Genomic DNA, 27,464 nt, shown 5'->3' with positions numbered 1-27,464 from the left:
AGTATCTAAACCTGTCATCTAGTATCTAAACCTGTCATCTAGTATCTAAACCTGTCATCTAGTATCTAAATCCGTCATCTAGTATCTAAACCCGTCATGTAGTATCTAAACCCGTCACGTAGTATCTAAACCCGTCATGTAGTAACTAAACACGTCATGTAGTATGTAAACCCGTCATGTAGTATCTAAACATATCATGTAGTATCTAAACATATCATGTAGTATCTAAACATATAATGTAGTATCTAAACCGGTCATCTAGTATCTAAACCTGTCATCTAGTATCTAAACCTCTCATCTAGTATCTAAAACTGTCATCTAGTATCTAAACCCGTCATGTAGTATCTAAACCCGTCATGTAGTATCTAAACCCGTCATGTAGTATCTAAACCCGTCATGTAGCATCTAAACCCGTCATGTAGTATCTAAACCTATCATGTAGTATCTAAACCTGTCATGTAGTATCTAAACCCGTCATGTAGTATCTAAACATATCATGTAGTATCTAAACCTATCATGTAGTATCTAAACATATAATGTAGTATCTAAACCTGTCATCTAGTATCTAAACCTGTCATCTAGTATCTAAACACATCAAGTAGTATCTAAACCTATCATGTAGTATCTAAACCTATCATGTAGTATCTAAACCTATCATGTAGTATCTAAACCTGTCATGTAGTATCTAAACATATAATGTAGTATCTAAACATATAATGTAGTATCTAAACCTGTCATCTATTATCTAAACCCGTCATCTAGTATCTAAACCAGTCATGTAGAATCTAAACCCGTCATGTAGTATCTAAACCCGTCATGTAGTAACTAAACCCGTCATGTAGTATCTAAACCCGTCATGTAGTATCTAAACATATCATGTAGTATCTAAACCTATCATGTAGTATCTAAACATATAATGTAGTATCTAAACCTGTCATCTAGTATCTAAACCTGTCATCTAGTATCTAAACACATCAAGTAGTATCTAAACCTATCATGTAGTATCTAAACCTGTCATATAGTATCTAAACCTATCATCTAGTATCTAAACCTGTCATGTAGTATCTAAACCTCTCATCTAGTATCTAAACCTGTCATCTAGTATCTAAACCCGTCATGTAGTATCTAAACCCGTCATGTAGCATCTAAACCCGTCATGTAGTATCTAAACATATCATGTAGTATCTAAACATATAATGTAGTATCTAAACCTGTCATCTAGTATCTAAGCCTGTCATCTAGTATCTAAACCTATCATCAAGTATCTAAACCTGTCATGTAGTATCTAAACCTCTCATCTAGTATCTAAACCTGTCATCTAGTATCTAAACCCGTCATGTAGTATCTAAACCTATCATGTAGTATCTAAACCTATCATGTAGTATCTAAACCTATCATGTAGTATCTAAACCTATCAAGTAGTATCTAAACCTATCAAGTAGTATCTAAACGTTTCATGTAGTATCTAAACCTTTCATGTAGTATCTAAACCTATCAAGTAGTATCTAAACATATCATGTAGTATCTAAACCTATCATGTAGTATCTAAACCTATCATGTAGTATCTAAACCTATCATGTAGTATCTAAACATATCATGTAGTATCTAAACATATCATGTAGTATCTAAACCTATCATGTAGTATCTAAACCTATCATGTAGTATCTAAACCTATCATGTAGTATCTAAACCTATCATGTAGTATCTAAACCTGTCATGTAGTATCTAAACATATAATGTAGTATCTAAACATATAATGTAGTATCTAAACCTGTCATCTAGTATCTAAACCTATCATGTAGTATCTAAACCTATCATGTAGTATCTAAACCTATCATGTAGTATCTAAACCTGTCATGTAGTATCTAAACATATAATGTAGTATCTAAACATATAATGTAGTATCTAAACCTGTCATCTAGTATCTAAACCTGTCATCTAGTATCTAAACCTGTCATCTATTATCTAAACCCGTCATCTAGTATCTAAACCCGTCATGTAGAATCTAAACCCGTCATGTAGTATCTAAACCCGTCATGTAGTAACTAAACCCGTCATGTAGTATCTAAACCCGTCATGTAGTATCTAAACATATCATGTAGTATCTAAACCTATCATGTAGTATCTAAACATATAATGTAGTATCTAAACCTGTCATCTAGTATCTAAACCTGTCATCGAGTATCTAAACCCATCAAGTAGTATCTAAACCTATCATGTAGTATCTAAACCTGTCATCTAGTATCTAAACCTGTCATCTAGTATCTAATCCCATCAAGTAGTATCTAAACCTATCATCTAGTATCTAAACCTGTCATCTAGTATCTAAACCCGTCATGTAGTATCTAAACCCGTCATGTAGCATCTAAACCCGTCATGTAGTATCTAAACATATCATGTAGTATCTAAACATATAATGTAGTATCTAAACCTGTCATCTAGTATCTAAACCTGTCATCTAGTATCTAAACCTATCATCAAGTATCTAAACCTGTCATGTAGTATCTAAACCTCTCATCTAGTATCTAAACCTGTCATCTAGTATCTAAACCCGTCATGTAGTATCTAAACCTATCATGTAGAATCTAAACCTATCATGTAGTATCTAAACCTATCATGTAGTATCTAAACCTATCAAGTAGTATCTAAACCTATCAAGTAGTATCTAAACCTATCATGTAGTATCTAAACCTTTCATGTAGTATCTAAACCTATCATCGAGTATCTAAACATATCATGTAGTATCTAAACCTATCATGTAGTATCTAAACATATCATGTAGTATCTAAACGTATCATGTAGTATCTAAACCTATCATGTAGTATCTAAACCTATCATGTAGTATCTAAACCTATCATGTAGTATCTAAACCTGTCATGTAGTATCTAAACATATAATGTAGTATCTAAACATATAATGTAGTATCTAAACCTGTCATCTAGTATCTAAACCTGTCATCTAGTATCTAAACCTGTCATCTATTATCTAAACCCGTCATCTAGTATCTAAACCCGTCATGTAGAATCTAAACCCGTCATGTAGTATCTAAACCCGTCATGTAGTAACTAAACCCGTCATGTAGTATCTAAACCCGTCATGTAGTATCTAAACATATCATGTAGTATCTAAACCTATCATGTAGTATCTAAACATATAATGTAGTATCTAAACCTGTCATCTAGTATCTAAACCTGTCATCTAGTATCTAAACCCATCAAGTAGTATCTAAACCTATCATGTAGTATCTAAACCTGTCATCTAGTATCTAAACCTGTCATCTAGTATCTAAACCCGTCATCTAGTATCTAAACCCGTCATGTAGTATCTAAACCCGTCATGTAGTATCTAAACCCGTCATGTAGTAACTAAACCCGTCATGTAGTATCTAAACCCGTCATGTAGTAACTAAACCCGTCATGTAGTATCTAAACCCGTCATGTAGTATCTAAACATATCATGTGGTATCTAAACCTATCATGTAGTATCTAAACCTATCATGTAGTACCTAAACCTATCATGTAGTATCTAAACCTATCATGTAGTATCTAAACCTATCATGTATTATCTAAACCTATCATGTAGTATCTAAACCTAATATGTAGTATCTAAACCTATCATCTAGTATCTAAACCTATCATGTAGTATCTAAACCTATCATGTAGTATCTAAACCTATCATGTAGTATCTAAACCTATCATGTAGTATCTAAACCTGTCATGTAGTATCTAAACATATAATGTAGTATCTAAACATATAATGTAGTATCTAAACCTGTCATCTAGTATCTAAACCTGTCATCTAGTATCTAAACCCATCAAGTAGTATCTAAACCTATCATCTAGTATCTAAACCTGTCATCTAGTATCTAAACCCGTCATGTAGTATCTAAACCCGTCATGTAGCATCTAAACCCGTCATGTAGTATCTAAACATATCATGTAGTATCTAAACATATAATGTAGTATCTAAACCTGTCATCTAGTATCTAAACCTGTCATCTAGTATCTAAACCTATCATCAAGTATCTAAACCTGTCATGTAGTATCTAAACCTCTCATCTAGTATCTAAACCTGTCATCTAGTATCTAAACCCGTCATGTAGTATCTAAACCTATCATGTAGAATCTAAACCTATCATGTAGTATCTAAACCTATCATGAAGTATCTAAACCTATCAAGTAGTATCTAAACCTATCAAGTAGTATCTAAACCTATCATGTAGTATCTAAACCTTTCATGTAGTATCTAAACCTATCATGTAGTATCTAAACCTATCATGTAGTATCTAAACCTATCATGTAGTATCTAAACATATCATGTAGTATCTAAACATATCATGTAGTATCTAAACCTATCATGTAGTATCTAAACCTATCATGTAGTATCTAAACCTATCATGTAGTATCTAAACCTATCATGTAGTATCTAAACCTGTCATGTAGTATCTAAACATATAATGTAGTATCTAAACATATAATGTAGTATCTAAACCTGTCATCTAGTATCTAAACCTATCATGTAGTATCTAAACCTATCATGTAGTATCTAAACCTATCATGTAGTATCTAAACCTGTCATGTAGTATCTAAACATATAATGTAGTATCTAAACATATAATGTAGTATCTAAACCTGTCATCTAGTATCTAAACCTGTCATCTAGTATCTAAACCTGTCATCTATTATCTAAACCCGTCATCTAGTATCTAAACCCGTCATGTAGAATCTAAACCCGTCATGTAGTATCTAAACCCGTCATGTAGTAACTAAACCCGTCATGTAGTATCTAAACCCGTCATGTAGTATCTAAACATATCATGTAGTATCTAAACCTATCATGTAGTATCTAAACATATAATGTAGTATCTAAACCTGTCATCTAGTATCTAAACCTGTCATCGAGTATCTAAACCCATCAAGTAGTATCTAAACCTATCATGTAGTATCTAAACCTGTCATCTAGTATCTAAACCTGTCATCTAGTATCTAAACCCATCAAGTAGTATCTAAACCTATCATCTAGTATCTAAACCTGTCATCTAGTATCTAAACCCGTCATGTAGTATCTAAACCCGTCATGTAGCATCTAAACCCGTCATGTAGTATCTAAACATATCATGTAGTATCTAAACATATAATGTAGTATCTAAACCTGTCATCTAGTATCTAAACCTGTCATCTAGTATCTAAACCTATCATCAAGTATCTAAACCTGTCATGTAGTATCTAAACCTCTCATCTAGTATCTAAACCTGTCATCTAGTATCTAAACCCGTCATGTAGTATCTAAACCTATCATGTAGAATCTAAACCTATCATGTAGTATCTAAACCTATCATGTAGTATCTAAACCTATCAAGTAGTATCTAAACCTATCAAGTAGTATCTAAACCTATCATGTAGTATCTAAACCTTTCATGTAGTATCTAAACCTATCATCGAGTATCTAAACATATCATGTAGTATCTAAACCTATCATGTAGTATCTAAACATATCATGTAGTATCTAAACGTATCATGTAGTATCTAAACCTATCATGTAGTATCTAAACCTATCATGTAGTATCTAAACCTATCATGTAGTATCTAAACCTGTCATGTAGTATCTAAACATATAATGTAGTATCTAAACATATAATGTAGTATCTAAACCTGTCATCTAGTATCTAAACCTGTCATCTAGTATCTAAACCTGTCATCTATTATCTAAACCCGTCATCTAGTATCTAAACCCGTCATGTAGAATCTAAACCCGTCATGTAGTATCTAAACCCGTCATGTAGTAACTAAACCCGTCATGTAGTATCTAAACCCGTCATGTAGTATCTAAACATATCATGTAGTATCTAAACCTATCATGTAGTATCTAAACATATAATGTAGTATCTAAACCTGTCATCTAGTATCTAAACCTGTCATCTAGTATCTAAACCCATCAAGTAGTATCTAAACCTATCATGTAGTATCTAAACCTGTCATCTAGTATCTAAACCTGTCATCTAGTATCTAAACCCGTCATCTAGTATCTAAACCCGTCATGTAGTATCTAAACCCGTCATGTAGTATCTAAACCCGTCATGTAGTAACTAAACCCGTCATGTAGTATCTAAACCCGTCATGTAGTAACTAAACCCGTCATGTAGTATCTAAACCCGTCATGTAGTATCTAAACATATCATGTGGTATCTAAACCTATCATGTAGTATCTAAACCTATCATGTAGTACCTAAACCTATCATGTAGTATCTAAACCTATCATGTAGTATCTAAACCTATCATGTATTATCTAAACCTATCATGTAGTATCTAAACCTAATATGTAGTATCTAAACCTATCATCTAGTATCTAAACCTATCATGTAGTATCTAAACCTATCATCTAGTATCTAAACCTATCATGTAGTATCTAAACCTATCATGTAGTATCTAAACCTGTCATGTAGTATCTAAACATATAATGTAGTATCTAAACATATAATGTAGTATCTAAACCTGTCATCTAGTATCTAAACCTGTCATCTAGTATCTAAACCCATCAAGTAGTATCTAAACCTATCATCTAGTATCTAAACCTGTCATCTAGTATCTAAACCCGTCATGTAGTATCTAAACCCGTCATGTAGCATCTAAACCCGTCATGTAGTATCTAAACATATCATGTAGTATCTAAACATATAATGTAGTATCTAAACCTGTCATCTAGTATCTAAACCTGTCATCTAGTATCTAAACCTATCATCAAGTATCTAAACCTGTCATGTAGTATCTAAACCTCTCATCTAGTATCTAAACCTGTCATCTAGTATCTAAACCCGTCATGTAGTATCTAAACCTATCATGTAGAATCTAAACCTATCATGTAGTATCTAAACCTATCATGTAGTATCTAAACCTATCAAGTAGTATCTAAACCTATCAAGTAGTATCTAAACCTATCATGTAGTATCTAAACCTTTCATGTAGTATCTAAACCTATCATGTAGTATCTAAACATATCATGTAGTATCTAAACCTATCATGTAGTATCTAAACATATCATGTAGTATCTAAACGTATCATGTAGTATCTAAACCTATCATGTAGTATCTAAACCTATCATGTAGTATCTAAACCTATCATGTAGTATCTAAACCTGTCATGTAGTATCTAAACATATAATGTAGTATCTAAACATATAATGTAGTATCTAAACCTGTCATCTAGTATCTAAACCTGTCATCTAGTATCTAAACCTGTCATCTATTATCTAAACCCGTCATCTAGTATCTAAACCCGTCATGTAGAATCTAAACCCGTCATGTAGTATCTAAACCCGTCATGTAGTAACTAAACCCGTCATGTAGTATCTAAACCCGTCATGTAGTATCTAAACATATCATGTAGTATCTAAACCTATCGTGTAGTATCTAAACATATAATGTAGTATCTAAACCTGTCATCTAGTATCTAAACCTGTCATCTAGTATCTAAACCCATCAAGTAGTATCTAAACCTATCATGTAGTATCTAAACCTGTCATCTAGTATCTAAACCTGTCATCTAGTATCTAAACCCATCAAGTAGTATCTAAACCTATCATCTAGTATCTAAACCTGTCATCTAGTATCTAAACCCGTCATGTAGTATCTAAACACATCAAGTAGTATCTAAACCTATCATGTAGTATCTAAACCTGTCATATAGTATCTAAACCTATCATCTAGTATCTAAACCTGTCATGTAGTATCTAAACCTCTCATCTAGTATCTAAACCTGTCATCTAGTATCTAAACCCGTCATGTAGTATCTAAACCCGTCATGTAGCATCTAAACCCGTCATGTAGTATCTAAACATATCATGTAGTATCTAAACATATAATGTAGTATCTAAACCTGTCATCTAGTATCTAAGCCTGTCATCTAGTATCTAAACCTATCATCAAGTATCTAAACCTGTCATGTAGTATCTAAACCTCTCATCTAGTATCTAAACCTGTCATCTAGTATCTAAACCCGTCATGTAGTATCTAAACCTATCATGTAGTATCTAAACCTATCATGTAGTATCTAAACCTATCATGTAGTATCTAAACCTATCAAGTAGTATCTAAACCTATCAAGTAGTATCTAAACGTTTCATGTAGTATCTAAACCTTTCATGTAGTATCTAAACCTATCAAGTAGTATCTAAACATATCATGTAGTATCTAAACCTATCATGTAGTATCTAAACCTATCATGTAGTATCTAAACCTATCATGTAGTATCTAAACATATCATGTAGTATCTAAACATATCATGTAGTATCTAAACCTATCATGTAGTATCTAAACCTATCATGTAGTATCTAAACCTATCATGTAGTATCTAAACCTATCATGTAGTATCTAAACCTGTCATGTAGTATCTAAACATATAATGTAGTATCTAAACATATAATGTAGTATCTAAACCTGTCATCTAGTATCTAAACCTATCATGTAGTATCTAAACCTATCATGTAGTATCTAAACCTATCATGTAGTATCTAAACCTGTCATGTAGTATCTAAACATATAATGTAGTATCTAAACATATAATTTAGTATCTAAACCTGTCATCTAGTATCTAAACCTGTCATCTAGTATCTAAACCTGTCATCTATTATCTAAACCCGTCATCTAGTATCTAAACCCGTCATGTAGAATCTAAACCCGTCATGTAGTATCTAAACCCGTCATGTAGTAACTAAACCCGTCATGTAGTATCTAAACCCGTCATGTAGTATCTAAACATATCATGTAGTATCTAAACCTATCATGTAGTATCTAAACATATAATGTAGTATCTAAACCTGTCATCTAGTATCTAAACCTGTCATCGAGTATCTAAACCCATCAAGTAGTATCTAAACCTATCATGTAGTATCTAAACCTGTCATCTAGTATCTAAACCTGTCATCTAGTATCTAAACCCATCAAGTAGTATCTAAACCTATCATCTAGTATCTAAACCTGTCATCTAGTATCTAAACCCGTCATGTAGTATCTAAACCCGTCATGTAGCATCTAAACCCGTCATGTAGTATCTAAACATATCATGTAGTATCTAAACATATAATGTAGTATCTAAACCTGTCATCTAGTATCTAAACCTGTCATCTAGTATCTAAACCTATCATCAAGTATCTAAACCTGTCATGTAGTATCTAAACCTCTCATCTAGTATCTAAACCTGTCATCTAGTATCTAAACCCGTCATGTAGTATCTAAACCTATCATGTAGAATCTAAACCTATCATGTAGTATCTAAACCTATCATGTAGTATCTAAACCTATCAAGTAGTATCTAAACCTATCAAGTAGTATCTAAACCTATCATGTAGTATCTAAACCTTTCATGTAGTATCTAAACCTATCATCGAGTATCTAAACATATCATGTAGTATCTAAACCTATCATGTAGTATCTAAACATATCATGTAGTATCTAAACGTATCATGTAGTATCTAAACCTATCATGTAGTATCTAAACCTATCATGTAGTATCTAAACCTATCATGTAGTATCTAAACCTGTCATGTAGTATCTAAACATATAATGTAGTATCTAAACATATAATGTAGTATCTAAACCTGTCATCTAGTATCTAAACCTGTCATCTAGTATCTAAACCTGTCATCTATTATCTAAACCCGTCATCTAGTATCTAAACCCGTCATGTAGAATCTAAACCCGTCATGTAGTATCTAAACCCGTCATGTAGTAACTAAACCCGTCATGTAGTATCTAAACCCGTCATGTAGTATCTAAACATATCATGTAGTATCTAAACCTATCATGTAGTATCTAAACATATAATGTAGTATCTAAACCTGTCATCTAGTATCTAAACCTGTCATCTAGTATCTAAACCCATCAAGTAGTATCTAAACCTATCATGTAGTATCTAAACCTGTCATCTAGTATCTAAACCTGTCATCTAGTATCTAAACCCGTCATCTAGTATCTAAACCCGTCATGTAGTATCTAAACCCGTCATGTAGTATCTAAACCCGTCATGTAGTAACTAAACCCGTCATGTAGTATCTAAACCCGTCATGTAGTAACTAAACCCGTCATGTAGTATCTAAACCCGTCATGTAGTATCTAAACATATCATGTGGTATCTAACCTATCATGTAGTATCTAAACCTATCATGTAGTACCTAAACCTATCATGTAGTATCTAAACCTATCATGTAGTATCTAAACCTATCATGTATTATCTAAACCTATCATGTAGTATCTAAACCTAATATGTAGTATCTAAACCTATCATCTAGTATCTAAACCTATCATGTAGTATCTAAACCTATCATGTAGTATCTAAACCTATCATGTAGTATCTAAACCTATCATGTAGTATCTAAACCTGTCATGTAGTATCTAAACATATAATGTAGTATCTAAACATATAATGTAGTATCTAAACCTGTCATCTAGTATCTAAACCTGTCATCTAGTATCTAAACCCATCAAGTAGTATCTAAACCTATCATCTAGTATCTAAACCTGTCATCTAGTATCTAAACCCGTCATGTAGTATCTAAACCCGTCATGTAGCATCTAAACCCGTCATGTAGTATCTAAACATATCATGTAGTATCTAAACATATAATGTAGTATCTAAACCTGTCATCTAGTATCTAAACCTGTCATCTAGTATCTAAACCTATCATCAAGTATCTAAACCTGTCATGTAGTATCTAAACCTCTCATCTAGTATCTAAACCTGTCATCTAGTATCTAAACCCGTCATGTAGTATCTAAACCTATCATGTAGAATCTAAACCTATCATGTAGTATCTAAACCTATCATGTAGTATCTAAACCTATCAAGTAGTATCTAAACCTATCAAGTAGTATCTAAACCTATCATGTAGTATCTAAACCTTTCATGTAGTATCTAAACCTATCATGTAGTATCTAAACCTATCATGTAGTATCTAAACCTATCATGTAGTATCTAAACATATCATGTAGTATCTAAACATATCATGTAGTATCTAAACCTATCATGTAGTATCTAAACCTATCATGTAGTATCTAAACCTATCATGTAGTATCTAAACCTATCATGTAGTATCTAAACCTGTCATGTAGTATCTAAACATATAATGTAGTATCTAAACATATAATGTAGTATCTAAACCTGTCATCTAGTATCTAAACCTATCATGTAGTATCTAAACCTATCATGTAGTATCTAAACCTATCATGTAGTATCTAAACCTGTCATGTAGTATCTAAACATATAATGTAGTATCTAAACATATAATGTAGTATCTAAACCTGTCATCTAGTATCTAAACCTGTCATCTAGTATCTAAACCTGTCATCTATTATCTAAACCCGTCATCTAGTATCTAAACCCGTCATGTAGAATCTAAACCCGTCATGTAGTATCTAAACCCGTCATGTAGTAACTAAACCCGTCATGTAGTATCTAAACCCGTCATGTAGTATCTAAACATATCATGTAGTATCTAAACCTATCATGTAGTATCTAAACATATAATGTAGTATCTAAACCTGTCATCTAGTATCTAAACCTGTCATCGAGTATCTAAACCCATCAAGTAGTATCTAAACCTATCATGTAGTATCTAAACCTGTCATCTAGTATCTAAACCTGTCATCTAGTATCTAAACCCATCAAGTAGTATCTAAACCTATCATCTAGTATCTAAACCTGTCATCTAGTATCTAAACCCGTCATGTAGTATCTAAACCCGTCATGTAGCATCTAAACCCGTCATGTAGTATCTAAACATATCATGTAGTATCTAAACATATAATGTAGTATCTAAACCTGTCATCTAGTATCTAAACCTGTCATCTAGTATCTAAACCTATCATCAAGTATCTAAACCTGTCATGTAGTATCTAAACCTCTCATCTAGTATCTAAACCTGTCATCTAGTATCTAAACCCGTCATGTAGTATCTAAACCTATCATGTAGAATCTAAACCTATCATGTAGTATCTAAACCTATCATGTAGTATCTAAACCTATCAAGTAGTATCTAAACCTATCAAGTAGTATCTAAACCTATCATGTAGTATCTAAACCTTTCATGTAGTATCTAAACCTATCATCGAGTATCTAAACATATCATGTAGTATCTAAACCTATCATGTAGTATCTAAACATATCATGTAGTATCTAAACGTATCATGTAGTATCTAAACCTATCATGTAGTATCTAAACCTATCATGTAGTATCTAAACCTATCATGTAGTATCTAAACCTGTCATGTAGTATCTAAACATATAATGTAGTATCTAAACATATAATGTAGTATCTAAACCTGTCATCTAGTATCTAAACCTGTCATCTAGTATCTAAACCTGTCATCTATTATCTAAACCCGTCATCTAGTATCTAAACCCGTCATGTAGAATCTAAACCCGTCATGTAGTATCTAAACCCGTCATGTAGTAACTAAACCCGTCATGTAGTATCTAAACCCGTCATGTAGTATCTAAACATATCATGTAGTATCTAAACCTATCATGTAGTATCTAAACATATAATGTAGTATCTAAACCTGTCATCTAGTATCTAAACCTGTCATCTAGTATCTAAACCCATCAAGTAGTATCTAAACCTATCATGTAGTATCTAAACCTGTCATCTAGTATCTAAACCTGTCATCTAGTATCTAAACCCGTCATCTAGTATCTAAACCCGTCATGTAGTATCTAAACCCGTCATGTAGTATCTAAACCCGTCATGTAGTAACTAAACCCGTCATGTAGTATCTAAACCCGTCATGTAGTAACTAAACCCGTCATGTAGTATCTAAACCCGTCATGTAGTATCTAAACATATCATGTGGTATCTAAACCTATCATGTAGTATCTAAACCTATCATGTAGTACCTAAACCTATCATGTAGTATCTAAACCTATCATGTAGTATCTAAACCTATCATGTATTATCTAAACCTATCATGTAGTATCTAAACCTAATATGTAGTATCTAAACCTATCATCTAGTATCTAAACCTATCATGTAGTATCTAAACCTATCATGTAGTATCTAAACCTATCATGTAGTATCTAAACCTATCATGTAGTATCTAAACCTGTCATGTAGTATCTAAACATATAATGTAGTATCTAAACATATAATGTAGTATCTAAACCTGTCATCTAGTATCTAAACCTGTCATCTAGTATCTAAACCCATCAAGTAGTATCTAAACCTATCATCTAGTATCTAAACCTGTCATCTAGTATCTAAACCCGTCATGTAGTATCTAAACCCGTCATGTAGCATCTAAACCCGTCATGTAGTATCTAAACATATCATGTAGTATCTAAACATATAATGTAGTATCTAAACCTGTCATCTAGTATCTAAACCTGTCATCTAGTATCTAAACCTATCATCAAGTATCTAAACCTGTCATGTAGTATCTAAACCTCTCATCTAGTATCTAAACCTGTCATCTAGTATCTAAACCCGTCATGTAGTATCTAAACCTATCATGTAGAATCTAAACCTATCATGTAGTATCTAAACCTATCATGTAGTATCTAAACCTATCAAGTAGTATCTAAACCTATCAAGTAGTATCTAAACCTATCATGTAGTATCTAAACCTTTCATGTAGTATCTAAACCTATCATGTAGTATCTAAACATATCATGTAGTATCTAAACCTATCATGTAGTATCTAAACATATCATGTAGTATCTAAACGTATCATGTAGTATCTAAACCTATCATGTAGTATCTAAACCTATCATGTAGTATCTAAACCTATCATGTAGTATCTAAACCTGTCATGTAGTATCTAAACATATAATGTAGTATCTAAACATATAATGTAGTATCTAAACCTGTCATCTAGTATCTAAACCTGTCATCTAGTATCTAAACCTGTCATCTATTATCTAAACCCGTCATCTAGTATCTAAACCCGTCATGTAGAATCTAAACCCGTCATGTAGTATCTAAACCCGTCATGTAGTAACTAAACCCGTCATGTAGTATCTAAACCCGTCATGTAGTATCTAAACATATCATGTAGTATCTAAACCTATCGTGTAGTATCTAAACATATAATGTAGTATCTAAACCTGTCATCTAGTATCTAAACCTGTCATCTAGTATCTAAACCCATCAAGTAGTATCTAAACCTATCATGTAGTATCTAAACCTGTCATCTAGTATCTAAACCTGTCATCTAGTATCTAAACCCATCAAGTAGTATCTAAACCTATCATCTAGTATCTAAACCTGTCATCTAGTATCTAAACCCGTCATGTAGTATCTAAACCCGTCATGTAGCATCTAAACCCGTCATGTAGTATCTAAACATATCATGTAGTATCTAAACATATAATGTAGTATCTAAACCTGTCATCTAGTATCTAAACCTGTCATCTAGTATCTAAACCTATCATCAAGTATCTAAACCTGTCATGTAGTATCTAAACCTCTCATCTAGTATCTAAACCTGTCATCTAGTATCTAAACCCGTCATGTAGTATCTAAACCTATCATGTAGAATCTAAACCTATCATGTAGTATCTAAACCTATCATGTAGTATCTAAACCTATCAAGTAGTATCTAAACCTATCAAGTAGTATCTAAACCTATCATGTAGTATCTAAACCTTTCATGTAGTATCTAAACCTATCATGTAGTATCTAAACATATCATGTAGTATCTAAACCTATCATGTAGTATCTAAACATATCATGTAGTATCTAAACGTATCATGTAGTATCTAAACCTATCATGTAGTATCTAAACCTATCATGTAGTATCTAAACCTATCATGTAGTATCTAAACCTGTCATGTAGTATCTAAACATATAATGTAGTATCTAAACATATAATGTAGTATCTAAACCTGTCATCTAGTATCTAAACCTGTCATCTAGTATCTAAACCTGTCATCTATTATCTAAACCCGTCATCTAGTATCTAAACCCGTCATGTAGAATCTAAACCCGTCATGTAGTATCTAAACCCGTCATGTAGTAACTAAACCCGTCATGTAGTATCTAAACCCGTCATGTAGTATCTAAACATATCATGTAGTATCTAAACCTATCATGTAGTATCTAAACATATAATGTAGTATCTAAACCTGTCATCTAGTATCTAAACCTGTCATCTAGTATCTAAACCCATCAAGTAGTATCTAAACCTATCATGTAGTATCTAAACCTGTCATCTAGTATCTAAACCTGTCATCTAGTATCTAAACCCGTCATCTAGTATCTAAACCCGTCATTTAGTATCTAAACCCGTCATGTAGTATCTAAACCCGTCATGTAGTAACTAAACCCGTCATGTAGTATCTAAACCCGTCATGTAGTAACTAAACCCGTCATGTAGTATCTAAACCCGTCATGTAGTATCTAAACATATCATGTAGTATCTAAACCTATCATGTAGTATCTAAACCTATCATGTAGTACCTAAACCTATCATGTAGTATCTAAACCTATCATGTAGTATCTAAACCTATCATGTATTATCTAAACCTATCATGTAGTATCTAAACCTAATATGTAGTATCTAAACCTATCATGTAGTATCTAAACCTATCATGTAGTATCTAAACCTATCATGTAGTATCTAAACCTATCATGTAGTATCTAAACCTATCATGTAGTATCTAAACCTGTCATGTAGTATCTAAACATATAATGTAGTATCTAAACATATAATGTAGTATCTAAACCTGTCATCTAGTATCTAAACCTGTCATCTAGTATCTAAACCCATCAAGTAGTATCTAAACCTATCATCTAGTATCTAAACCTGTCATCTAGTATCTAAACCCGTCATGTAGTATCTAAACCCGTCATGTAGCATCTAAACCCGTCATGTAGTATCTAAACATATCATGTAGTATCTAAACATATAATGTAGTATCTAAACCTGTCATCTAGTATCTAAACCTGTCATCTAGTATCTAAACCTATCATCAAGTATCTAAACCTGTCATGTAGTATCTAAACCTGTCATCTAGTATCTAAACCTGTCATCTAGTATCTAAACCTGTCATCAATTATCTAAACCCGTCATCTAGTATCTAAACCCGTCATGTAGAATCTAAACCCGTCATGTAGTATCTAAACCCGTCATGTAGTAACTAAACCCGTCATGTAGTATCTAAACCCGTCATGTAGTATCTAAACATATCATGTAGTATCTAAACCTATCATGTAGTATCTAAACATATAATGTAGTATCTAAACCTGTCATCTAGTATCTAAACCTGTCATCTAGTATCTAAACCCATCAAGTAGTATCTAAACCTATCATGTAGTATCTAAACCTGTCATCTAGTATCTAAACCTGTCATCTAGTATCTAAACCCGTCATCTAGTATCTAAACCCGTCATGTAGTATCTAAACCCGTCATGTAGTATCTAAACCCGTCATGTAGTAACTAAACCCGTCATGTAGTATCTAAACCCGTCATGTAGTAACTAAACCCGTCATGTAGTATCTAAACCCGTCATGTAGTATCTAAACATATCATGTAGTATCTAAACCTATCATGTAGTATCTAAACCTATCATGTAGTACCTAAACCTATCATGTAGTATCTAAACCTATCATGTAGTATCTAAACCTATCATGTAGTATCTAAACCTGTCATGTAGTATCTAAACATATAATGTAGTATCTAAACATATAATGTAGTATCTAAACCTGTCATCTAGTATCTAAACCTGTCATCTAGTATCTAAACCCATCAAGTAGTATCTAAACCTATCATCTAGTATCTAAACCTGTCATCTAGTATCTAAACCCGTCATGTATTATCTAAACCCGTCATGTAGCATCTAAACCCGTCATGTAGTATCTAAACATATCATGTAGTATCTAAACATATAATGTAGTATCTAAACCTGTCATCTAGTATCTAAACCTGTCATCTAGTATCTAAACCTATCATCAAGTATCTAAACCTGTCATGTAGTATCTAAACCTGTCATCTAGTATCTAAACCTGTCATCTAGTATCTAAACCTGTCATCTATTATCTAAACCCGTCATCTAGTATCTAAACCCGTCATGTAGAATCTAAACCCGTCATGTAGTATCTAAACCCGTCATGTAGTAACTAAACCCGTCATGTAGTATCTAAACCCGTCATGTAGTATCTAAACATATCATGTAGTATCTAAACCTATCATGTAGTATCTAAACATATAATGTAGTATCTAAACCTGTCATCTAGTATCTAAACCTGTCATCTAGTATCTAAACCCATCAAGTAGTATCTAAACCTATCATGTAGTATCTAAACCTGTCATCTAGTATCTAAACCTGTCATCTAGTATCTAAACCCGTCATCTAGTATCTAAACCCGTCATGTAGTATCTAAACCCGTCATGTAGTATCTAAACCCGTCATGTAGTAACTAAACCCGTCATGTAGTATCTAAACCCGTCATGTAGTAACTAAACCCGTCATGTAGTATCTAAACCCGTCATGTAGTATCTAAACATATCATGTAGTATCTAAACCTATCATGTAGTATCTAAACCTATCATGTAGTACCTAAACCTATCATGTAGTATCTAAACCTATCATGTAGTATCTAAACCTATCATGTATTATCTAAACCTATCATGTAGTATCTAAACCTAATATGTAGTATCTAAACCTATCATGTAGTATCTAAACCTATCATGTAGTATCTAAACCTATCATGTAGTATCTAAACCTATCATGTAGTATCTAAACCTATCATGTAGTATCTAAACCTGTCATGTAGTATCTAAACATATAATGTAGTATCTAAACATATAATGTAGTATCTAAACCTGTCATCTAGTATCTAAACCTGTCATCTAGTATCTAAACCCATCAAGTAGTATCTAAACCTATCATCTAGTATCTAAACCTGTCATCTAGTATCTAAACCCGTCATGTAGTATCTAAACCCGTCATGTAGCATCTAAACCCGTCATGTAGTATCTAAACATATCATGTAGTATCTAAAAATATATAATGTAGTATCTAAACCTGTCATCTAGTATCTAAACCTGTCATCTAGTATCTAAACCTATCATCAAGTATCTAAACCTGTCATGTAGTATCTAAACCTCTCATCTAGTATCTAAACCTGTCATCTAGTATCTAAACCCGTCATGTAGTATTTAAACCTATCATGTAGAATCTAAACCTATCATGTAGTATCTAAACCTATCATGTAGTATCTAAACCTATCAAGTAGTATCTAAACCTATCAAGTAGTATCTAAACCTATCATGTAGTATCTAAACCTTTCATGTAGTATCTAAACCTATCATGTAGTATCTAAACATATCATGTAGTATCTAAACCTATCATGTAGTATCTAAACATATCATGTAGTATCTAAACGTATCATGTAGTATCTAAACCTATCATGTAGTATCTAAACCTATCATGTAGTATCTAAACCTATCATGTAGTATCTAAACCTGTCATGTAGTATCTAAACATATAATGTAGTATCTAAACATATAATGTAGTATCTAAACATATCATGTAGTATCTAAACGTATCATGTAGTATCTAAACCTATCATGTAGTATCTAAACCTATCATGTAGTATCTAAACCTATCATGTAGTATCTAAACCTGTCATGTAGTATCTAAACATATAATGTAGTATCTAAACATATAATGTAGTATCTAAACCTGTCATCTAGTATCTAAACCTGTCATCTAGTATCTAAACCTGTCATCTATTATCTAAACCCGTCATCTAGTATCTAAACCCGTCATGTAGAATCTAAACCCGTCATGTAGTATCTAAACCCGTCATGTAGTAACTAAACCCGTCATGTAGTATCTAAACCCGTCATGTAGTATCTAAACATATCATGTAGTATCTAAACCTATCATGTAGTATCTAAACATATAATGTAGTATCTAAACCTGTCATCTAGTATCTAAACCTGTCATCTAGTATCTAACCCCATCAAGTAGTATCTAAACCTATCATGTAGTATCTAAACCTGTCATCTAGTATCTAAACCTGTCATCTAGTATCTAAACCCGTCATCTAGTATCTAAACCCGTCATGTAGTATCTAAACCTGTCATGTAGTATCTAAACCCGTCATGTAGTAACTAAACCCGTCATGTAGTATCTAAACTCGTCATGTAGTAACTAAACCCGTCATGTAGTATCTAAACCCGTCATGTAGTATCTAAACATATCATGTAGTATCTAAACCTATCATGTAGTATCTAAACCTATCATGTAGTACCTAAACCTATCATGTAGTATCTAAACCTATCATGTAGTATCTAAACCTATCATGTATTATCTAAACCTATCATGTAGTATCTAAACCTAATATGTAGTATCTAAACCTATCATGTAGTATCTAAACCTATCATGTAGTATCTAAACCTATCATGTATTATCTAAACCTATCATGTAGTATCTAAACCTATCATGTAGTATCTAAACCTGTCATGTAGTATCTAAACCTATCATGTAGTATCTAAACCTATCATGTAGTATCTAAACCTGTCATGTAGTATCTAAACATATAATGTAGTATCTAAACATATAATGTAGTATCTAAACCTGTCATCTAGTATCTAAACCTGTCATCTAGTATCTAAACCTGTCATCTAGTATCTAAACCCGTCATCTAGTATCTAAACCCGTCATGTAGTATCTAAACCCGTCATGTAGTATCTAAACCCGTCATGTAGTAACTAAACCCGTCATGTAGTATCTAAACCCGTCTTGTAGTATCTAAACATATCATGTAGTATCTAAACCTATCATGTAGTATCTAAACATATAATGTAGTATCTAAACCGGTCATCTAGTATCTAAACCTGTCATCTAGTATCTAAACCTCTCATCTAGTATCTAAAACTGTCATCTAGTATCTAAACCCGTCATGTAGTATCTAAACCCGTCATGTAGTATCTAAACCTATCCTGTAGTATCTAAACCTATCATGTAGTATCTAAACCTATCAAGTAGTATCTAAACCTATCATGTAGTATCTAAACCTATCATGTAGTATCTAAACATATCATGTAGTATCTAAACCTATCATGTAGTATCTAAACCTATCATTTAGTATCTAAACCTATCATGTAGTATCTAAACCTATCATGTAGTATCTAAACCTGTCATGTAGTATCTAAACAGATAATGTAGTATCTAAACCTGTCATCTAGTATCTAAACCTGTCATCTAGTATCTAAACCTCTCATCTAGTATCTAAACCTGTCATCTAGTATCTAAACCCGTCATGTAGTATCTATACCCGTCATGTAGTATCTAAACCCGTCATGTAGTATCTAAACATATCATGTAGTATCTAAACATATAATGTAGTATCTAAACCTGTCATCTAGTATCTAAACCTGTCATCTAGTATCTAAACCTCTCATCTAGTATCTAAACCTGTCATCTAGTATCTAAACCCATCATGTAGTATCTAAACCCGTCATGTAGTATCTAAACCCGTCATGTAGTATCTAAACATATCATGTAGTATATAAACATATAATGTAGTATCTAAACCTGTCATCTAGTATCTAAACCTGTCATCTAGTATCTAAACCTGTCATCTAGTATCTAAACCTGTCATCTAGTATCTAAACCTATCATCTAGTATCTAAACCTGTCATGTAGTATCTAAACCTCTCATCTAGTATCTAAACCTGTCATCTAGTATCTAAACCTGTCATCTAGTATCTAAACCTATCATGTAGTATCTAAACCTATCATGTAGTATCTAAACCTATCATGTAGTATCTAAACATGTCATGTAGTATCTAAACCTTTCATGTAGTATCTAAACCTATCATGTAGTATCTAAACCTATCAAGTAGTATCTAAACATATCATGTAGTATCTAAACCTATCATGTAGTATCTAAACCTATCATGTTGTATCTAAATCTATCATGTAGTATCTAAACATATCATGTTGTATCTAAACAAATCATGCAGTATCTAAACCTATCATGTAGTATCTAAACCTATAATGTAGTATCTAAACCTATCATGTAGTATATAAACCTGTCATGTAGTATCTAAACATATAATGTAGTATCTAAACATATAATGTAGTATCTAAACCTGTCATCTAGTATCTAAACCTGTCATCTAGTATCTAAACCTGTCATCTAGTATCTAAACCCGTCATCTAGTATCTAAACCCGTCATGTAGTATCTAAACCCGTCATGTAGTATCTAAACCCGTCATGTAGTAACTAAACCCATCATGTAGTATCTAAAGCCGTCATGTAGTATCTAAACATATCATGTAGTATCTAAACCTATCATGTAGTATCTAAACCTATCATGTAGTATCTAAACCTATCATGTAGTATCTAAACCTATCATGTAGTATCTAAACCTATCATGTATTATCTAAACCTATCATGTAGTATCTAAACCTAATATGTAGTATCTAAACCTATCATGTAGTATCTAAACCTGTCATCTAGTATCTAAACCTGTCGTCTAGTATCTAAACCTGTCATCTAGTATCTAAACCCGTCATGTAGTATCTAAACCCGTCATGTAGTAACTAAACCCGTCATGTAGTATCTAAACCCGTCATGTAGTATCTAAACATATCATGTAGTATCTAAACATATAATGTAGTATCTAAAACTGTCATGTAGTATCTAAACATATAATGTAGTATGTAAACATATAATGTAGTATCTAAACCTGTCATCTAGTATCTAAACCTGTCATCTAGTATCTAAACCCGTCATCTAGTATCTAAACCCGTCATGTAGTATCTAAAACCGTCATGTAGTAACTAAACCCGTCATGTAGTATCTAAACCCGTCATGTAGTATCTAGTATCTAAACCTATCATGTAGTATCTAAACCTATCATGTAGTATCTAAACCTATCATGTAGTATCTAAACATATAATGTAGTATCTAAACCTGTCATCTAGTATCTAAACCTGTCATCTAGTATCTAAACCCGTCATGTAGTATCTAAACCCGTCATGTAGCATCTAAACCCGTCATGTAGTATCTAAACATATCATGTAGTATCTAAACCCGTCATGTAGTATCTAAACCTATCATGTAGTATCTAAACCTATCATGTAGTATCTAAACCTATCAAGTAGTATCTAAACCTATCATGTAGTATCTAAACCTATCATGTAGTATCTAAACATATCATGTAGTATCTAAACCTATCATGTAGTATCTAAACCTATCATTTAGTATCTAAACCTATCATGTAGTATCTAAACCTATCATGTAGTATCTAAACCTGTCATGTAGTATCTAAACATATAATGTAGTATCTAAACCTGTCATCTAGTATCTAAACCTGTCATCTAGTATCTAAACCTCTCATCTAGTATCTAAACCTGTCATCTAGTATCTAAACCCGTCATGTAGTATCTAAACCCGTCATGTAGTATCTAAACCCGTCATGTAGTATCTAAACATATCATGTAGTATCTAAACATATAATGTAGTATCTAAACCTGTCATCTAGTATCTAAACCTGTCATCTAGTATCTAAACCTCTCATCTAGTATCTAAACCTGTCATCTAGTATCTAAACCCGTCATGTAGTATCTAAACCCGTCATGTAGTATCTAAACCCGTCATGTGGTATCTAAACATATCATGTAGTATATAAACATATAATGTAGTATCTAAACCTGTCATCTAGTATCTAAACCTGTCATCTAGTATCTAAACCTATCATCTAGTATCTAAACCTGTCATGTAGTATCTAAACCTCTCATCTAGTATCTAAACCTGTCATCTAGTATCTAAACCTGTCATCTAGTATCTAAACATATCATGTAGTATCTAAACCTATCAAGTAGTATCTAAACATATCATGTAGTATCTAAACCTATCATGTAGTATCTAAACCTATCATGTTGTATCTAAATCTATCATGTAGTATCTAAACATATCATGTTGTATCTAAACAAATCATGCAGTATCTAAACCTATCATGTAGTATCTAAACCTATAATGTAGTATCTAAACCTATCATGTAGTATCTAAACCTGTCATGTAGTATCTAAACATATAATGTAGTATCTAAACATATAATGTAGTATCTAAACCTGTCATCTAGTATCTAAACCTGTCATCTAGTATCTAAACCTGTCATCTAGTATCTAAACCCGTCATCTAGTATCTAAACCCGTCATGTAGTATCTAAACCCGTCATGTAGTATCTAAACCCGTCATGTAGTAACTAAACCCATCATGTAGTATCTAAACCCGTCATGTAGTATCTAAACATATCATGTAGTATCTAAACCTATCATGTAGTATCTAAACCTATCATGTAGTATCTAAACCTATCATGTAGTATCTAAACCTATCATGTAGTATCTAAACCTATCATGTATTATCTAAACCTATCATGTAGTATCTAAACCTAATATGTAGTATCTAAACCTATCATGTAGTATCTAAACCTGTCATCTAGTATCTAAACCTGTCATCTAGTATCTAAACCTGTCATCTAGTATCTAAACCCGTCATGTAGTATCTAAACCCGTCATGTAGTAACTAAACCCGTCATGTAGTATCTAAACCCGTCATGTAGTATCTAAACATATCATGTAGTATCTAAACCTATCATGTAGTATCTAAACATATAATGTAGTATCTAAAACTGTCATGTAGTATCTAAACATATAATGTAGTATGTAAACATATAATGTAGTATCTAAACCTGTCATCTAGTATCTAAACCTGTCATCTAGTATCTAAACCCGTCATCTAGTATCTAAACCCGTCATGTAGTATCTAAAACCGTCATGTAGTAACTAAACCCGTCATGTAGTATCTAAACCCGTCATGTAGTATCTAGTATCTAAACCTATCATGTAGTATCTAAACCTATCATGTAGTATCTAAACCTATCATGTAGTATCTAAACATATAATGTAGTATCTAAACCTGTCATCTAGTATCTAAACCTGTCATCTAGTATCTAAACCCATCAAGTAGTATCTAAACCTATCATGTAGTATCTAAACCTGTCATCTAGTATCTAAACCTGTCATCTAGTATCTAAACCCATCAAGTAGTATCTAAACCCGTCATGTAGTATCTAAACCCGTCATGTAGTATCTAAACCCGTCATGTAGTATCTAAACATATCATGTAGTATCTAAACCTATCATGTAGTATCTAAACATATAATGTAGTATCTAAAACTGTCATGTAGTATCTAAACATATAATGTAGTATGTAAACATATAATGTAGTATCTAAACCTGTCATCTAGTATCTAAACCTGTCATCTAGTATCTAAACCCGTCATCTAGTATCTAAACCCGTCATGTAGTATCTAAAACCGTCATGTAGTAACTAAACCCGTCATGTAGTATCTAAACCCGTCATGTAGTATCTAGTATCTAAACCTATCATGTAGTATCTAAACCTATCATGTAGTATCTAAACCTATCATGTAGTATCTAAACCTATCATGTAGTATCTAAACCTGTCATTTAGTATTTAAACCTATCATGTATTATCTAAACCTATCATGTAGTATCTAAACCTAATATGTAGTATCTAAACCTATCATGTAGTATCTAAACCTATCATGTAGTATCTAAACCTATCATGTAGTATCTAAACCTATCATGTAGTATCTAAACCTATCATGTAGTATCTAAACCTATCATTTAGTATCTAAACCTATCATGTATTATCTAAACCTATCATGTAGTATCTAAACCTAATATGTAGTATCTAAACCTGTCATGTAGTATCTAAACCTGTCATGTAGTATCTAAACATATAATGCAGTATCTAAACCTAATATGTAGTATCTAAACCTATCATGTAGTATCTAAACCTGTCATCTAGTATCTAAACCTGTCATCTAGTATCTAAACCTGTCATCTAGTATCTAAACCCGTCATGTAGTATCTAAACCCGTCATGTAGTATCTAAACCCGTCATGTAGTATCTAAACCCGTCATGTAGTATCTAAACATATCATGTAGTATCTAAACCTATCATGTAGTATCTAAACATATAATGTAGTATCTAAAACTGTCATGTAGTATCTAAACATATAATGTAGTATGTAAACATATAATGTAGTATCTAAACCTGTCATCTAGTATCTAAACCTGTCATCTAGTATCTAAACCCGTCATCTAGTATCTAAACCCGTCATGTAGTATCTAAAACCGTCATGTAGTAACTAAACCCGTCATGTAGTATCTAAACCCGTCATGTAGTATCTAGTATCTAAACCTATCATGTAGTATCTAAACCTATCATGTAGTATCTAAACCTGTCATGTATTATCTAAACCTATCATGTAGTATCTAAACCTAATATGTAGTATCTAAACCTATCATGTAGTATCTAAACCCGTCATCTAGTATCTAAACCTGTCATCTAGTATCTAAACCCGTCATCTAGTATCTAAACCTGTCATGTAGTATCTAAACCCGTCATGTAGTATCTAAACCTGTCATCTAGTATCTAAACCCGTCATGTAGTATCTAAACCCGTCATGTAGTATCTAAACCCGTCATGTAGTATCTAAACCCGTCATGTAGTATCTAAACCCGTCATGTAGTATCTAAACCCGTCATGTAGTTTCTAAACCAGTCATCTAGTATCTAAACCCGTCATCTAGTATCTAAACCTGTCATGTAGTATCTAAACCCGTCATGTAGTATCTAAACCCGTCATGTAGTATCTAAACCCGTCATGTAGTATCTAAACCCGTCATGTAGTATCTAAACCCGTCATGTAGTTTCTAAACCCGTCATCTAGTATCTAAACCTGTCATCTAGTATCTAAACCCGTCATCTAGTATCTAAACCTGTCATGTAGTATCTAAACCCGTCATGTAGTATCTAAACCTGTCATCTAGTATCTAAACCCGTCATGTAGTATCTAAACCCGTCATGTAGTATCTAAACCCGTCATCTAGTATCTAAACCCGTCATGTAGTATCTAAACCCGTCATGTAGTATCTAAACCTGTCATCTAGTATCTAAACCTGTCATGTAGTATCTAAACCCGTCATGTAGTATCTAAACCTGTCATCTAGTATCTAAACCTGTCATCTAGTATCTAAACCCGTCATCTAGTATCTAAACCTGTCATGTAGTATCTAAACCTGTCATCTAGTATCTAAACCCGTCATCTAGTATCTAAACCTGTCATCTAGTATCTAAACCCGTCATGTAGTATCTAAACCCGTCATCTAGTATCTAAACCTGTCATCTAGTATCTAAACCCGTCATGTAGTATCTAAACATATCATGGAGTATCTAACTATATAATCTAGTATCTAAACCCGTCATGTAGTATCTAAACCCGTCATCTAGTATCTAAACCTGTCATCTAGTATCTAAACCCGTCATCTAGTATCTAAACCTGTCATCTAGTATCTAAACCCGTCATCTAGTATCTAAACCCGTCATCTAGTATCTAAACCTGTCATCTAGTATCTAAACCCGTCATGTAGTATCTAAACCCGTCATGTAGTATCTAAACCCGTCATGTAGTATCTAAACCCGTCATGTAGTTTCTAAACCCGTCATCTAGTATCTAAACCTGTCATCTAGTATCTAAACCCGTCATGTAGTATCTAAACGCGTCATGTAGTATCTAAACCCGTCATGTAGTATCTAAACCCGTCATGTAGTATCTAAACCCGTCATGTAGTATCTAAACCCGTCATCTAGTATCTAAACCTGTCATCTAGTATCTAAACCCGTCATGTAGTATCTAAACCCGTCATGTAGTATCTAAACCCGTCATGTAGTATCTAAACTCGTCATGTAGTATCTAAACCCGTCATGTAGTATCTAAACCCGTCATGTAGTATCTAAACCCGTCATGTAGTATCTAAACCCGTCATGTAGTTTCTAAACCCGTCATGTAGTGTCTAAACCCGTCATCTAGTATCTAAACCTGTCATCTAGTATCTAAACCTGTCATGTAGGATCTAAACCCGTCATGTAGTATCTAAACCCGTCATGTAGTTTCTAAACCCGTCATCTAGTATCTAAACCTGTCATCTAGTATCTAAACCCGTCATGTAGTATCTAAACCCGTCATGTAGTATCTAAACCCGTCATGTAGTATCTAAACCCGTCATGTAGTATCTAAACCCGTCATGTAGTATCTAAACCCGTCATGTAGTATCTAAACCCGTCATCTAGTATCTAAACCCGTCATGTAGTATCTAAACCCGTCATATAGTATCTAAACATATCATGTAGTATCTAAACATATAATCTAGTATCTAAACCCGTCATCTAGTATCTAAACCCGTCATGTAGTATCTAAACCCGTCATGTAGTTTCTAAACCCGTCATCTAGTATCTAAACCTGTCATCTAGTATCTAAACCCGTCATGTAGTATCTAAACCCGTCATGTAGTATCTAAACCCGTCATGTAGTATCTAAACCCGTCATGTAGTATCTAAACATATCATGTAGTATCTAAACATAT

This window comes from Salvelinus fontinalis, unplaced genomic scaffold (genome assembly GCF_029448725.1).
Source record: "Salvelinus fontinalis isolate EN_2023a unplaced genomic scaffold, ASM2944872v1 scaffold_0029, whole genome shotgun sequence".
Classification (NCBI taxonomy): Eukaryota; Metazoa; Chordata; class Actinopteri; order Salmoniformes; family Salmonidae; genus Salvelinus; species Salvelinus fontinalis.
Note: the sequence above shows the minus strand (reverse complement) of the source record.